The following is a 14,421-nucleotide window of genomic DNA, read 5'->3' as shown; positions in this document are numbered from 1 at the left end:
CAGTCAGCTCCTGGTCTTGTTTTTGCTGACTGTATAGAGCTTCTCCATCTTTGGCTGCAAAGAATACAATCAATCTGATTTCGGTGTTGACCATCTGGTGATGTCCATGTTACAAAGAGGCCACTAATCCTATTTATAAACTGTTGTGTTATGTTGGATAGCTTAGAATACTTAGGAGAAAATGGTCTAGCTTCTTAAAGAGCCAAAGAAATAAAATGGAGGCTCAATTTCCTAGGAGAAAGAGGCTCCAGATGAGTCACGAGAAATTAGCAGATTGAGAGCATTGTGTGTCTCTATTTTGAGAGTGGAATTTCAGAAATGTGGTAAGGATTAAGAAAACAAGCCAGCCATAAATCTGGAGGGAAAAAACTGGTTGGCAAATCATATGGGCATCCAGGAATAATACAGAGATGGAGCTGAAGCCAAGATAATGCCCTGAGGCCACCACGAGGGTTAGAGAAAAGTTTAGCTGGGTAGGGCTGAGCATGTTTCGTGATAAGAAGGATATACTATTTGAACTTTAGAACACATCAATTCACTTTTGTTTTTACTATTTAATTTTTAAAAAGGAAGTATAATTTACCAAAACATACTGGTAATAACACTGGATTAGTCTAGACAAAACACATATGCATGGATCAAATATTACACACTGATTCTTTCATCATCCAAGTCTAAACAGAGTTTGTGCATTATTCCTAACGCATGACCAATTATTCACCGGGTAGCACCGACATAAATTAGAGTCATTATGGCTGTATGGGAAAACAATGGTGCAAACAATAGGATGGCGTGGAAAAATGAAATAGAAACAAATATTCCATGAGTATTCAATTTTCTAGCCACGAATACACAGAGAGAAAATAAATTAAATGTGGTCAATGAAGCTCAAGTTGATTTACTTGGAAAAGTTTCTTGTAGCCCTACCATGTCTTACAATATTTTTAAGATCAGTCATCACCCAGTCTTCTTTGTGCCAGTCACACATACTTGGAGCCCAAAAGATACCTTGAGGTACACTGGGAGTTTTGTTCAGGCCATTTAAGCAGAAATGGAGCTGCTGTGATCTATAGCTCACAGGCAATGGTGCTCTAGTTGTCCCCCAGAATGCAAACAGAGCATTCTTTCTCAAATCAGGCTGCCAGAGTTTCACTGAACTCACCATAGCCTTTCCAGGAAGGGAGTCTTTGATCTGACTTTGTACTCTCTGCAGAGCTAATGATTATCTCAGGAGAACCATTGTTTTTCCAGAGTAGATTCTGTCTCATTTCCAGTCTGAGTTACAATGGATATCTCTAATCATGAACTTCAAACTCCTGCAGGCAATGTTGTGTTGGTCTGTTGTGTTTGAATGTGCACTTGCAGTTGAGTGCACATCTAGCTTTATTTTTTTTCACAGCTTTTCTGGAATACTTATTTTTCATTGTTTATATGATGAGAATCATAACTTGCAGTTGAAAATCAATGTCTATAGCAGTAAGTTAAGGATAAAAATCAATCATTTTTGATTTTACCTCTTATTGCCAAATGCAATCACTTGTTCAGTAAAGTTCGGGTTTTAATAGATTAAAACATACTTTGACTTGCCTAGTTTACGGGTTTTGCTTTTTTCTTTTATCAGAAGTGAGGCTCAGCTAACATTTGAGTGCTAATTCCTCTTGTCAAAGGAAAAGACTACAATAAAGACATTTGCAAACTCAACAAGTAAAAAAGTTTTTTCATGGTTCTTCTCTGTTGTAAAACATTAGCTGGCTTTTTCCTTTTTATTTTCAATAAGTAAATGTAGAGCCTGTATCTGGCTACCCACTCCAGGTTCCCTTCAGATTTGCTGTCTAGATGATCCGAAAATATGCAAGATGTGAGAATCCTGTGGAACAATTATGTGTTGTGATTTATTTTACAGGGCAACCATGGGACAAAGCAGACACTGAATCTCTCAGGGAAAATGGGGTCTTGTCTGAAGTTCTCCCAGGCAAAGCAGGCTACAGCTCTGTGGGAAGGAACCTCGTCTGTGTGGGCCAACTGCTTTCTCTCCTGTGACAAGAACAAAGAACAGCCAAGGATTTGGGGTCCCGCAGCTAACGCCTCAGAATCTTGGGTTGCCTGCCCAAAAGTTTCCTCTTCTGTCCTCTGAGAAGTTGACTGGATGGTAGGATTATGTGCAAATTTCCTATTTGTCCCTGCCTGGCAGCCAGAAAGGCCATGATTCCTCAAATTTGTTGAACAAAATGATCTAAGCTCACCTTCACTGCTGTCTACTCTTCTACTCGAGGGCAAGCTCGACGCTGCCCCTTCCCTGGGAGGAGGAGCAGCTCCCCGCTGATGGCTGCACTGCTGTGCATGTGACCTGGCTTGTCAGGGCTTCCGGATAACGCAAGTTCAAAACAACCGCTTTGCTCCTCTGAGCCACCAGTACTGAAATTGCCTGAGTGGGTTCCCTGAAAGACATTATGGGCTTTGAATAAAATCAGATTGAAATCGCTGATACCACCCCAGATTTGTGTAAAAACTGGAATGGTGTGGAAATTTTTCCTTAAATGAGTAGTCTATCCACCTGTAATCTGGTAGTAAGGCTGCTACCTACATCTTGGGGTTATCACGAGGGTAGATGGGACGATGTACTCTCCTCATGCCAAACAAACTCCTTGAACTTAAATTAGAATAAAAGGCAGATAAATGTACCTAAAAGTATCATTTGAATAAATTAACCATCTTGAAACAAAATAGTGATCAATAAATGTTTTCCCTTGAATAGAACTGCTTTAGGATTTACAGTTTTCAGTGAAACTAAGAACAATGATTAGAGTTTCTGGACACCTGACTTGGGTGTATGTCTGTGTGTTCATGCTCAGTGGCTTTAGCCATGTCTGAGTCTTTGTGACTCCATGGACTGTAGCCCACCAGGCTCCTCCATCCATGGGATTATCCAGGCAAAAACACTGGAGTGGCTTGCCATTTCCTTCTCCAGGAGATCTTTCAAGTGAACGATCAAACCTACCTCTCCTGGGACTCCTGCATTGAAAGGCAGATTCTCTACCACTGAGCCACGAGGGAAACCTGAATTGGATATAGAATGGCTGGATATTTTTAAAGAATTGTTTCTTATTTATTCTTCATTTCACAGTAATTCAACTTGTTACTGACTTCAAAAAAATTTTGAAATAACTTTAGATTCGTAAGAAGTTGAAAAGAGGATACAGAGAGGTCCTATGTATCGTAACAGACATCTTCAAAATGAGGAAAATTGCCATTGGCACATGTGTACACCACCCAAAGCCATTTTATCCAGAGCGTAGATTCGTGTAACCATCACCTCAGGGTGAAAGGTGGTGAATTCTCCCCACGGGCAACCGTTCCCACAGGGAACGCTTACAATGAGGACTACCGAATCTGACATAAGAAATCTGCAGCGCTCACCCTGGTTCCTTCATCCACGAACTAGTTACCTGAGCATGAGTCTCATTCACTTCTGCTTTGGGCTCCTCATTTGTTCACGGGTTGGTTGTAACTAGTAGTAGATGAACTGATGGATGTGAAAGTCCTTAGTGAGCTCGGACATAAAAATGTCAGGTGTTGTTACCATGTAGCGACCAGAGACCAAGGAATAAAACTCAGAATCTCCTGAACATCACTGCAGAACCTGGTTCCTTTTATCACAATGTGATCTTCTAGCTGTAAAGGGTGGGGCTGAAGATGAGGACTTGTAACTCTATGGACCTTCATCCCCCAGCAAGACTGGCTTGTATTCAAGAGTCAGCTGTTAGTAAGGCCTCTCTCTGTTAGAGGTGCCTTCACAAGCCAGGGCTGAAGTGGTCACTTCTACACAGTGGTCTACAGAAGAAGATAAAAATCTTCATTAACCAAAAACGTGTCTTCCATTGACAGCCATGGTTGTCTGTACTCACACTTCAAAATCCATGAGTCAGTCACATGACCCAAACAGGACTTTCTCCATTCCTCTGACAAACTGTTCATAGCCATTATCAAGCTCATAAAACTGTAAGCTAAATCTGACCAAAATTACTGCACTAAACTCAGAGTATTTGAAACTATAACACAGTCTTCAACACTGAGAAATGAAAAATTACTCAAATACTCAAACATGGGTGATTTGTTAAATACTTGTTTACAAACTGAACTTTTAAAAGTCAGTACACGAAGCATTTATTGACACATAAAAATGTTCACAACGTGCAGTCATGAAAAAGTTCATGAAACAATATACTTAGTATATGTCGATGAAAAGCAATCCAGAAGATTTCTGTTGTTGTTCAGTCACTCAGTCATGTCCGGCTCTTTGTGACCCCATGGACTGCAGCACGCCAGGCCTCCTTGTCCATCGCCAACTCCCAGAGCTTGCTCAAACTCACATCAAGTCGGTGATACCATCCAACCATCTCAACTTTTGTTGTTCCCTTCTCCTCCTGCCTTCAATCTTTCCTGGCATCAGGGTCTTTCCCAGTGAGTCAGTTCTTCACATTAGGTAGCCAAAGTATTGGAGCTTCAGCTCATCAGTACTTCCAATTCAGGATTGATTTCCTTTAGGATGGACTGGTTTGATCTCCATGCAGTCCAAGGGACTCTCAAGAGTCTTCTTCAACACCAGAGTTCAAAAGCATCAATTCTACAGTGCTCAGCCTTCTTCATGGTCCAACTCTCACATCCATACATGACTACTGCAAAGACCATGGCTTTGACTAGACGGACCTTTGTTGGCCATCCAGAAGATTATGCATCAAATTATTAGAAATTTTTCAGATTATTTTCATTTAAGAGAATCAAATATATACTCTTGTTTCCTACAAGGAGTGTATGTTCTTTCTTTTATAACCTGTTGCATTGCTGTTTCATGTGAATGCCATAAAAAATCACTTGTACGAAGTATGAAATTCAATGAGTTTTGCAAACTGTATACAGTCGTGTAAACACGGCACCATCAAGATAGAGCCCGTTCCCACCACCTCTCATAACTGTCCTTGCTTTTCACTGTCACACCTTCTTCAGGCATCCACGGATCTGCTTCCTGATCTAATTTTGCCTTTTCTAGAATTTCGTATTACTAGAATCATACATTATGTAGTCTTTGTTTTTTCTTTTTCATGTAACAGTACTTTTGAGACTCATTCATTCACACTGCTGTGTTTATGAGTTCACTCCCTTTTATTGCTTAACCATATAACATTATACAGATATACTATATTCTGCTTATTCATTTACCAAGTGAAAGACTTTTAGCTGTTTCTGGGTTTGGAAATTGTGAAAAAAGCTACTATGAAATTTTTACATGAGACTTTGTAAGAACCTGGAGTAGAATTGCTGGGTTAAATGGTAAGTGTGCTTTCAATTTTGTAAGAAGTTCCTAAACTTTTTTTCCAAGTGACTGCACCATTGTTCATTCCCAACAGCAAAATATGCAAGCTCCCATTTGTTCATATCCTCTTCAATACTCAGTTTTGCCAGTCTTTTCCACTGTAGGTATTCTATTATTTAGGTAATTGTATCTCTTTATGTTTTTCTTTTCTTTTTTTGCTTATTCTTCCTTTTATTTTTGGAAACAGAATGGCAACCCACTCAAGTATTCTTGTTTGGGAAGCCCATGGACAAAGGAGCCTGACAAGTCACAGTCCATGGGGTCACAAAGAGTCAGACACAACTCAGCGACTAAACACCAGCAACATCTTTAGGGTTTATCCTACAAGTGTGATTAGTGGGTCTATATAAAGAGTTCTTTATATTTTCCAAAGGTGAGCCCTTTATCTGTGATGTGAGTTGTAAGTACATTCTTCCAGTTTGTCGTTTGTCTTTTAACATTGTCTATGGTGCTTTGCTTTGTTTGCCATGTGAAAGTTACTGTTTTTGTCTATAGTCACGCGTGTCAGCCTTTGTTTCTGGATTCAGAGACAGAGTTACAAAGGCTTTCCTCAGTTCCAGACTCAGAAAATGGACCCATGTTTTCATCTGATATTTATATGGTTTCATTCTTTGCATTTGTATCTTTCATCTGGCGTTAACTTTGGTATATTTAAAAAAAGTTTCTTTCCAAACAGATATCCAGTGTAGGAGGTTCCCTTTTCTCCGCATCCTCTCCAGCATTTATTGTTTGTAGACTTTTGATGGCAGGCATTCTGACCAGTGTGAGAGGGCATCTCTTTATGGTTTTGATCTGCATTTCTCTGATAATGAGTGATGTTGAGCATCTTTTCGTGTGTTTCTTAGCCATCTGTATGTCTTCTTGGGAGAAACGTCTGTTTAGTACTTTGGCCCGTTTTTTGATTGGGTCATTTATTTTTCTGGTATTGAGCTGCATGAGCTGCTTGCATATTTTGGAGATTAATTATTTGTCAGTTGCTTCATTTGCTATTATTTTCTCCCATTCTGAAGGCTATCTTTTCACCTTACTTATAGCTTCCTTCATTGTGCAAAAGCTTTTAAGTTTAATTAGGTCCCATTTCTTTATTTTTGTTTTTATTTCCATTACTCTGGGAGGTGGGTCATAGAGGATCTTGCTGTGATTTATGTCAGAGAATGTTCTGCCTATGTTTTCCTCTAAAAGTTCTATAGTTTCTGGTCTTACATTTAGATCCTTAATCTATTTTGAGTTCACTCCCTTTTACTGCTTAATCATATAACATTGTACAGATACACCATATTTTGCTTATCCATTTACCAAGTGAAAGACATGTAACTGTTTACAGCTTTGGCAACTGTGAAAAAAGCTACTGTGGAACTTTTACACGAGACTTTGTAAAAACCTGGAGTAGAACTGCTGGGTTAAATGGTAAGTGTGCTTTCAATTTTGTAAGAAATTGTTAAACTGTTTTTTAAAGCGCACCATTGTGCATTCCCAACAGCGAAATATGCGAGTTCCCATTTGTTCAGGTTCTTCAATACTCAGCTTGGGGTCTTTTCCACTTTAGCTTTTCTATTATTTAGGGAATTGTTTCTGTTTTTCATTTTCATCTTCATTTTTCTAATGCAAATATCTTTTTATGTTAAAGTGCCCGTTCAAATCTTCCACAAATATTTTGACTCAGATTGTATGTCTTATTAATGACTTTTGAGAGTTCTTTATATAGTCTGGATACAAGTGCTTTATCAGATATATTTTTCTCCCAGTCTGGACCTTGCCTTTTCAGTATTTTTAAAGAGTATCTTTGAAAGGGTAAAGTATTTTAATTTTGAAGAAAGCCCAATTATCAATTATCTCTGTTATGATTTGTTCTTTTGGTATCATATCTAGTTTATCTTCCCCAAAAAGGTCACAAAGATTTACTCCTACTTTTTCATGCAGAAGTTGTACAGCTTTATGTTAAAGTTTACATCTATGATGCATTTCCAATTTTTTTTTTTTTTTACTATATGGTGTGAAATAAAGGTAAATATTGTTTTTATCCATATAAACATTCAATATTTTCAGTAATATATGTCAAAAAGATAATCTTTTCTCTGTAAAATTACCTTAGCTCCTTTGTCAAAAATAAACTGTGTGGATTTACTTCTGGACTCCATTTTGGTCTGTATAGCTGTCCTTGTACTGAAATCTCATTGTCTTGATTAGTATAATTTTATTATGCACTTTTAAGTCATGTATTTTAAGTTCTCCAAATTTGAAATTGTCAAAATTGTTTTGGCTGTCTACATCTTTTAAACTAATGTGAAATTTTATAATCAACTTATAAAATTATACAAAATACTCAGTCTCTTAGAATTTTAATTGGAGTCTTGTTGAATCTTAAAATCACTTTGAAGATAACTGACATTTTTTCACAATAAGACTTTCAAAGAATTGACATGGTATCTCTATTTATTTAAGTCTTCTTTAAATTCTTTCAGTAATGTCTGCTGTTTTCAGTGCATGGATGTTGTTATACTTCGTTAAACCTGTCCTTGTGTAGTTTATGTTTTACTATGCTATTACATTTGATGTTATCATTTCTATTTTAATTTCAAATTGTTTATTGCTGGTATGTAAATACCGGAGAAGGTGATGGCACCCCACTCCAGTACTCTTGCCTGCAAAATCCCATGGACGGAGGAGCCTGGTGGGCTGCAGTCCATGGGGTCACTAAGAGTCGGACACGACTGAGCAACTTCACTTTCACTTTTCACTTTCATGCATTGGAGAAGGCCATGGCAACCCACTCCAGTGTTCTTGCCTGGAGAATCCCAGGGACAGGGGAGCCTGGTGGGCTGCGTCTATGGGGTCGCACAGAGTCGGACACGACTGAAGTGACTTAACAGCAATATGTAAATACACAATTAATTTTTGAATATTGACCTTGTACCCTAAGACATTCCTAAACTTACTTTTTAATTATATTAACTTTTAAAATTGATTTTTTAAGATATACTAGATACAGAGTTTTTATTTTTTATATACAGCTCGTGGGGTCCTCACGGCTAGCACACTGAAGTGATTTGCCATTCCTGTGGATCACGTTTTGTCAGAACTCTTACATGGCATGGTTCATAGCTTCACTGAGTTACGCGAGCCCCTTCACCACAATGCAGGGCACATCATGTGAAATGTTGGGCTGGATGAACTACAAGCTGAAATCAAGATTGCTGGGAGAAATATCAACAACCTCAGATAATGCAGATGATACCACTCTAATGGCAGAAAGTGAAGAAGAACTAAAGAGCCTCTTGAAGAGAGTAAAGGAGGAGAGTGGGAAAAAACAGCTTAAAATTCAATATTGAAGAAACTAAGATCATGGTATCCAGTGCCATGACTTCATGGCAAATAGAAGGGGAAAGGAGTGAGTAGTGATAGACTTCCTTATCTTGTCTCTATGATCACTGCTGATGGTGACTGCAGCCATGAGATTAGAAGACAACTGCTCCTGGGAAGAAAAGCTGTGACAAACCCAGACAGAGTGTTAAAAAGTAAAGACATCACTTTGCTGACAAAGGTCCATATAATTAAGGCTATCGTCTTCCCAGTAGTCACATACAGGTGTGAGAGCTGGACAATAGAGAAGGCAGAGTGCTGAAGAATTGATGCTTTCGAACTGTGGTGCTAGAGAAGACTCTTAAGAGTCCCCCGGAAAGCAAGGACATCAAACCAGTCCATCTTAAAGGAAATCAACCCTGAATACCCTTTGGAAGGACTGATGCTGAAGCTGAAGCTCAAATACTCTGGCCACCTGATGCAAAGAGCCGGCTCATTGGAAAAGACCCTGATGCTGGGAAAGATTGAAGGCAGAAGGAGAAGGGGACGACAGAGGATGAGATAGTTGGATGGAATCACTGATTCAATGGACATGAACTTGGGCAAGCTCTGGGAGATGGTGAGGGACCGGGAAGCCTGGCATGCTACAGTCCATGGGGTAGCAGGGAGTCAGACACAACTTGGTGACTGAATAACAATGGATAGACGGTTAGGTTGTTTGTGAAAAAAGTCAGTTCTGCTCATTTCTTTTGAATCTGTATGGGTTAATTTTTTCCCCCTTAATGCTCTGGAAAGGGCCGCCATGCAATACTGAATAGAAGTGGTAACAATGGTGATTAAATTGCCTTGCTGCTGAGTCACTTCAGTCGTGTCGGACTCTGTGCGACCCCATAGATGGCAGCCCACCAGGCTCCCCTGTCCCTGGGATTCTCCAGGCAAGAACACTGGAGTGGGTCGCCATTTCCTTAGTCCTGACATTAAAGGGAAAATAATTATCTATCACTGCTCAGTAGAGTGTTAGCTGTAGGTGTTTCAAAATTTTCCTTCTATGTATGATTAGCTACATTGCACTGATGTTGAATTTTATGAAAAACAATGTTATCTGTGCCTTTTCATTCTATTGTGTGTTTTGTGTTTTTCCTTTTAGTATCTCAATATGGTGAACTACATTCCCTGAGCTTTGGCTGTTGAAACAAACTTGCGTAACTCGGGAAGGCTCCAGTCAGTCCTAGCAAATTCTCCCTTTTATGTACTGCTTATTCCTTTTGCTTACATTTTGGTGAGGACTTTTCTATTTATGTCCATGAGAGATATTGTTTTCTATAGTTTCTAGTGATGCTTCAATGTGCTTCTGGTGTTAGGACAACGCTATTCTCACAAAGCAGTAGTTAAGTGTTCTTTCCTCTTCCTTTTTCTGGAAGGGTTTGTGTAGAAGGGTTTTTATGGGTTTTTTTTTCAATGGTTGGTAGAGTTTACTAGGGACTGGAATGGGGTTTTTCTTTTTTATAACATTGTACCATGAATTCAATTTTTTCTAATTTTAATAGACAGTGGGATATCAAAGTCATACATTGAGCAAATTTTAGAAATTTATGTTTTTCAGTTTGTCCACTTGCAGTCAAATGTCTTAGCATCCACAGTGTCCTTTGTTAATCTTCTATATACAGCATCTGCAGTGTTGTCCTGTCTGTTCCCCAGCGGTTTGTTACTTTTATTGCTCATTTCAAAGAGTCGAATTTTGTTAACTTTCTCTTTTATTTCTACTTCACTGGTTTCTGCTATTTTAATTTTTTCTTTCTCTGCTTAGTGTGTGTTTAATTTCTCTTATTTTTTAAGTTTCTCATGATTGGAGAATTTTTTTGTACCACATTTATTTGTCATTTAAGTTATTTTAGATTTTGCTGCACATATTCTGAAGCTTCATTGTTTGGTGAACACATATCTAGGATGGATGTTCTGTATGAAATGATTTGTCATTATGAAATATCTCACTTTATACCTGATAGTATTCTCTTTTCTGAAGTCTACTTTGATATTCAAATAGTTGATTCAGATTGCTTTTGATTAGTGTTTGTATGGTATACTTTTTACTTTTTTATTTTAAAAAAAGACATGAAATTTTCCTTTTTGCAGAGCATTTTAAAAATTGAGTTATAATAAATAAAATTCACCCATTTAAGTATACATTTCTTTGAACTTTGACAAGTACATACTGACATGTAACCGCTATCAATATCAGATGTAGAACATTTCCATCAACATTGGTAGGAACATTTCCAAAATTCCTTCATGGTCCTTTGTAGTCAACACCTCCTTGTATCCCTAGCCCCTGGTCCACACTGATCAGTCTCTGTTTGGTGATTTGCCTCCTGCAGGTGTCACATTAGAGGCATTACAGAAGACTGAGCCTTAACCTGACTTCTTTCATCTGGAGCGGAGCATCTGAAACTCACCCATGCTGTCGGCACCCTGGGTGCCTCGTGCTGAACCCCGTGCGTGCTTTGGGCCTCCTGCACCAGCGTCCTTGCTGCTTTCCAGGCTGGCAACTCCCGGTTCTGTTAGATTTCCCTCTTGGGCAACCTGCTACCACCCTCTTCACAGTAATTTCACTATACCTGACGCACTATAGAAAAAGCTGCTTACTTACCTGCTTGTCCCCCTCATTAGGCTGTGTTCTTTGAGTGTAGCTCTGCTATTTGTTCATCTTTGCAACCAAAAGGCATGATTAGTGCCTGATTGTATTAGTTAAGGTAATGCTGGGTACTATTACAAATAAACCACACAATGCCAGCACTTTAAAACAAGGAAATTTTCTTTTTAACTGAATTAACAGATAACTAAGTGAGTCTCTGGCCATCAGGAAGAGGGTGTCTTTAACATGCAGCTCATTCACTCAATTGTGTCTGACTCTTTGCCATCCCATGGACTGCAGCATGCCAGGCTTCCCTGTCCATCACCAACTCCTGGAGCTTGCTCAAACTCATGTCCATTGAGTCAGTGGTACCATCCAACCATCTCATCCTCTGCCATCTCCTTCACCTCCTGCCTTCAATCTTTCTCAGCATCAGGGTCTTTTCCAATGAGTCAGTTCTTCGCACTGGGTGGCCAAAGTATTGGAGTTTCAGCTTCAGCATCAGTCCTTCCAATGAATATTCAGGGCTGATTTCCTTTAGGATGGACTGGTTGGATCTCCTTGCAGTCCAAGGGACTCTCAAGGGTCTTCTCCAACACCACAGTTCAGAAGCATCAATTCTTCTGCACTCAACCTTTTTTATAGTCCAACTATCACATCCATGCATGACTACTGGAAAAACCAGTGGACTAGATGGCCTTTTGTCAACAAAGTAATGCCTCTGCTTTTTAATATGCTGTCTAGGTTGGTCATAGCTTTTCTTCCAAGGAGCAAGCGTCTTTTAATTTCATGGCTGCAGTCACCATCTGCAGTGATTTTTGAGCCCCCAAAAATAGTCTCATTGTTTCCCCAACTATTTGCCAGGAAGTGATGGGACCGGATGCCACGATCTTAGTTTTCTGAGTGTTGAGTTTTAAGCCAACTTTTTCACTCTCCTCTTTCACTTTCATCAAGAGGCTCTTTAGATGTTCTTTGCTTTTTGCCGTAAGGGTGGTGTCATCTGTGTGTCTGAGGTTACTGATATTTCTCCTGGCAATCTTGATTCCAGCTTGTGCTTAGTCCTGCCCGGCATGTCCCATGATGTACTCTAACATTTAACATGCAGTTAATCATGTGAATAATCAGCTCGAAGACTGAGCAGTGGGCACTCTGTCACCTCAGCTTCTTTAACACTTGACTTCCAACTTTAACCACAGTGTTGACATTTGGCCATTAGAAGGAAAAAGAACACGGAGCCCCACAGGTGGGAGGTTCAGAGTAGTAAAGACTACTCCTTCCATGTTTGCTTCTGAGAACTAGTTCACACGGCCAGACCACGGGCAGCCAAGGACTATATCCTGTTCTCAGAGTGGCCGTGTTGGGCAGCTTCTGCCACCGCACAACCATGAAGAAAGAGTGTAGACTGAGGTCTATGACTGACTCTGCACTGGAAGGCGCTGCACTCTAGCTCAGTCACTTTCTGTGTCCCAAGGCTGGTGCCTGTTTCTGGTTCTTTCTACAGCACACAATGGCTATGGGAGGCTTAAGTGCTGACTACCCCAGCTCTTCCTGCTGGAGGTCACGCACACTGGCTGAGGCTGCCCACATGGGGAATGAACACTCCCAGAGTCCTGAGGGGGGTGGAGCACACGTCCTGAAGCATCTGGCTTTATCCACAACCTCTCTGGTTCCCTCCCCTAGCTTCTGGCATTTCAACTTGAACTGAGTGGGAAACAGAAGCCAAGATGCTTGCTGACTTCGTGCTCCTCCTCCTCCTCCATTTCAGCCAGAGGCCCTGCTTTCTTCCTCTTCAGGCCGAGAGGCATTTCTCTGCCTGTCTCCTTCTCCCCAGAGCATGTGTGGACCTTCCTTCCCTGGTTCCATGAAAACAGAATGACATCTGGAGGACAGTCTTTGTGGAAGAGAAGAGGTTTTAAAAAGACTATCAGTGTAATATTTTCAAAATATTAATGTGCAACACATGTGACAGTGTTAAATGAATTATAAAGCTTGCAAAAAATATAAGGCGGTGCAAAATTATTAACAATTCTTTGGAGAAGTGAAAGTGGAGAGAAAACATTGAAAGTGGATTTGCCTCTTGCCCAAGTCAGCTCTGGGCTCAGACAGGATCCCAGGCTGACTGGGAGACCCCAAGCCCACTGTCCAGTGCCCTGTAAAGTGCTAAGAGTGGCCACATGTCATCTGGAGGCAGAGGCCTGTGCGCCTGTGTGGCGGTCGTCAGCATCACGGGAGCTGGGAGCTGTCTCTCTCCATTGCAAACTTGTTTACAGACTTCTCATGCCCGAGGCCTAGGGCCTGCCAGGGATAGTGCTGAATGTTTATGCTTTGAGATGTCCAAACTCAGGAGTCGGAATGAGTCTCCTTGTCCCTGTTTATCGCTCAGACAAAGCAGCTCTCCCGTGTCTGCCAAGTCTGAATGCAGATCTGTCCCCAGCATCTCCTGTCTCACTGCGGAATCACCAAAGCCAAAAAGCCATAGTGAAAAAAGTGCCGAAGCAAACAGAGATTTGGGCCAAAACGCCCTCTGGAGCCAAACTCAAGTTTCTGAAGAAATAGATTTATTTCTAAAATTAGCATCTTTCCAAATGAGATCACAGTCTGTAAAGCATTTGCGGTTGCAGTCCAAGAAAAGACGACCAGGATGACCTTGTGTGCTCACTGAGAGGTGGTCAGCTCTTCTCAAAAGTCAACTAACGGTCCCCAGGGTCAAGGGGATTTGGAGAGACCTTCCTCCCGTAATAACTTCTAAAAAAAGAAGACTCTCAAAGGTCTCAAACACATTCCCAATTAGCACGCGAGTCTGGCAGCCACCTGACTATTTAGTCATCCTTTGATTAATGAGCTCAAATATCTACCGAGTTTGAGAACGTGCCAGGCACGAGGAACGCGAAGATGAGTAAAGCGGCCCCCCTTTGGAACGTCCAGGTCTGAGGCTAAACAGAGCGATGCTTGGACGCAGTGCTGCCTGGGACAGGGCGCCAGCTCTTTCCGGGACCAGCTTCCAGGCTCTTACGTAACACTCAAGACTGAAATCCTCCTTAGGCTCAAACTCCGCAGAAACAGAGCATTTCATCCTCCCCACTCCACCCATAGAAGTCACAGCAGTAAACAAAGTCCA

The sequence above is a fragment of the Bos indicus genome, chromosome 4 (genome assembly GCF_029378745.1).
Source record: "Bos indicus isolate NIAB-ARS_2022 breed Sahiwal x Tharparkar chromosome 4, NIAB-ARS_B.indTharparkar_mat_pri_1.0, whole genome shotgun sequence".
Taxonomy (NCBI): domain Eukaryota; kingdom Metazoa; phylum Chordata; class Mammalia; order Artiodactyla; family Bovidae; genus Bos; species Bos indicus.
The sequence above is the reverse complement of the archived record's forward strand: the minus strand, read 5'-3'. Positions refer to the sequence as shown.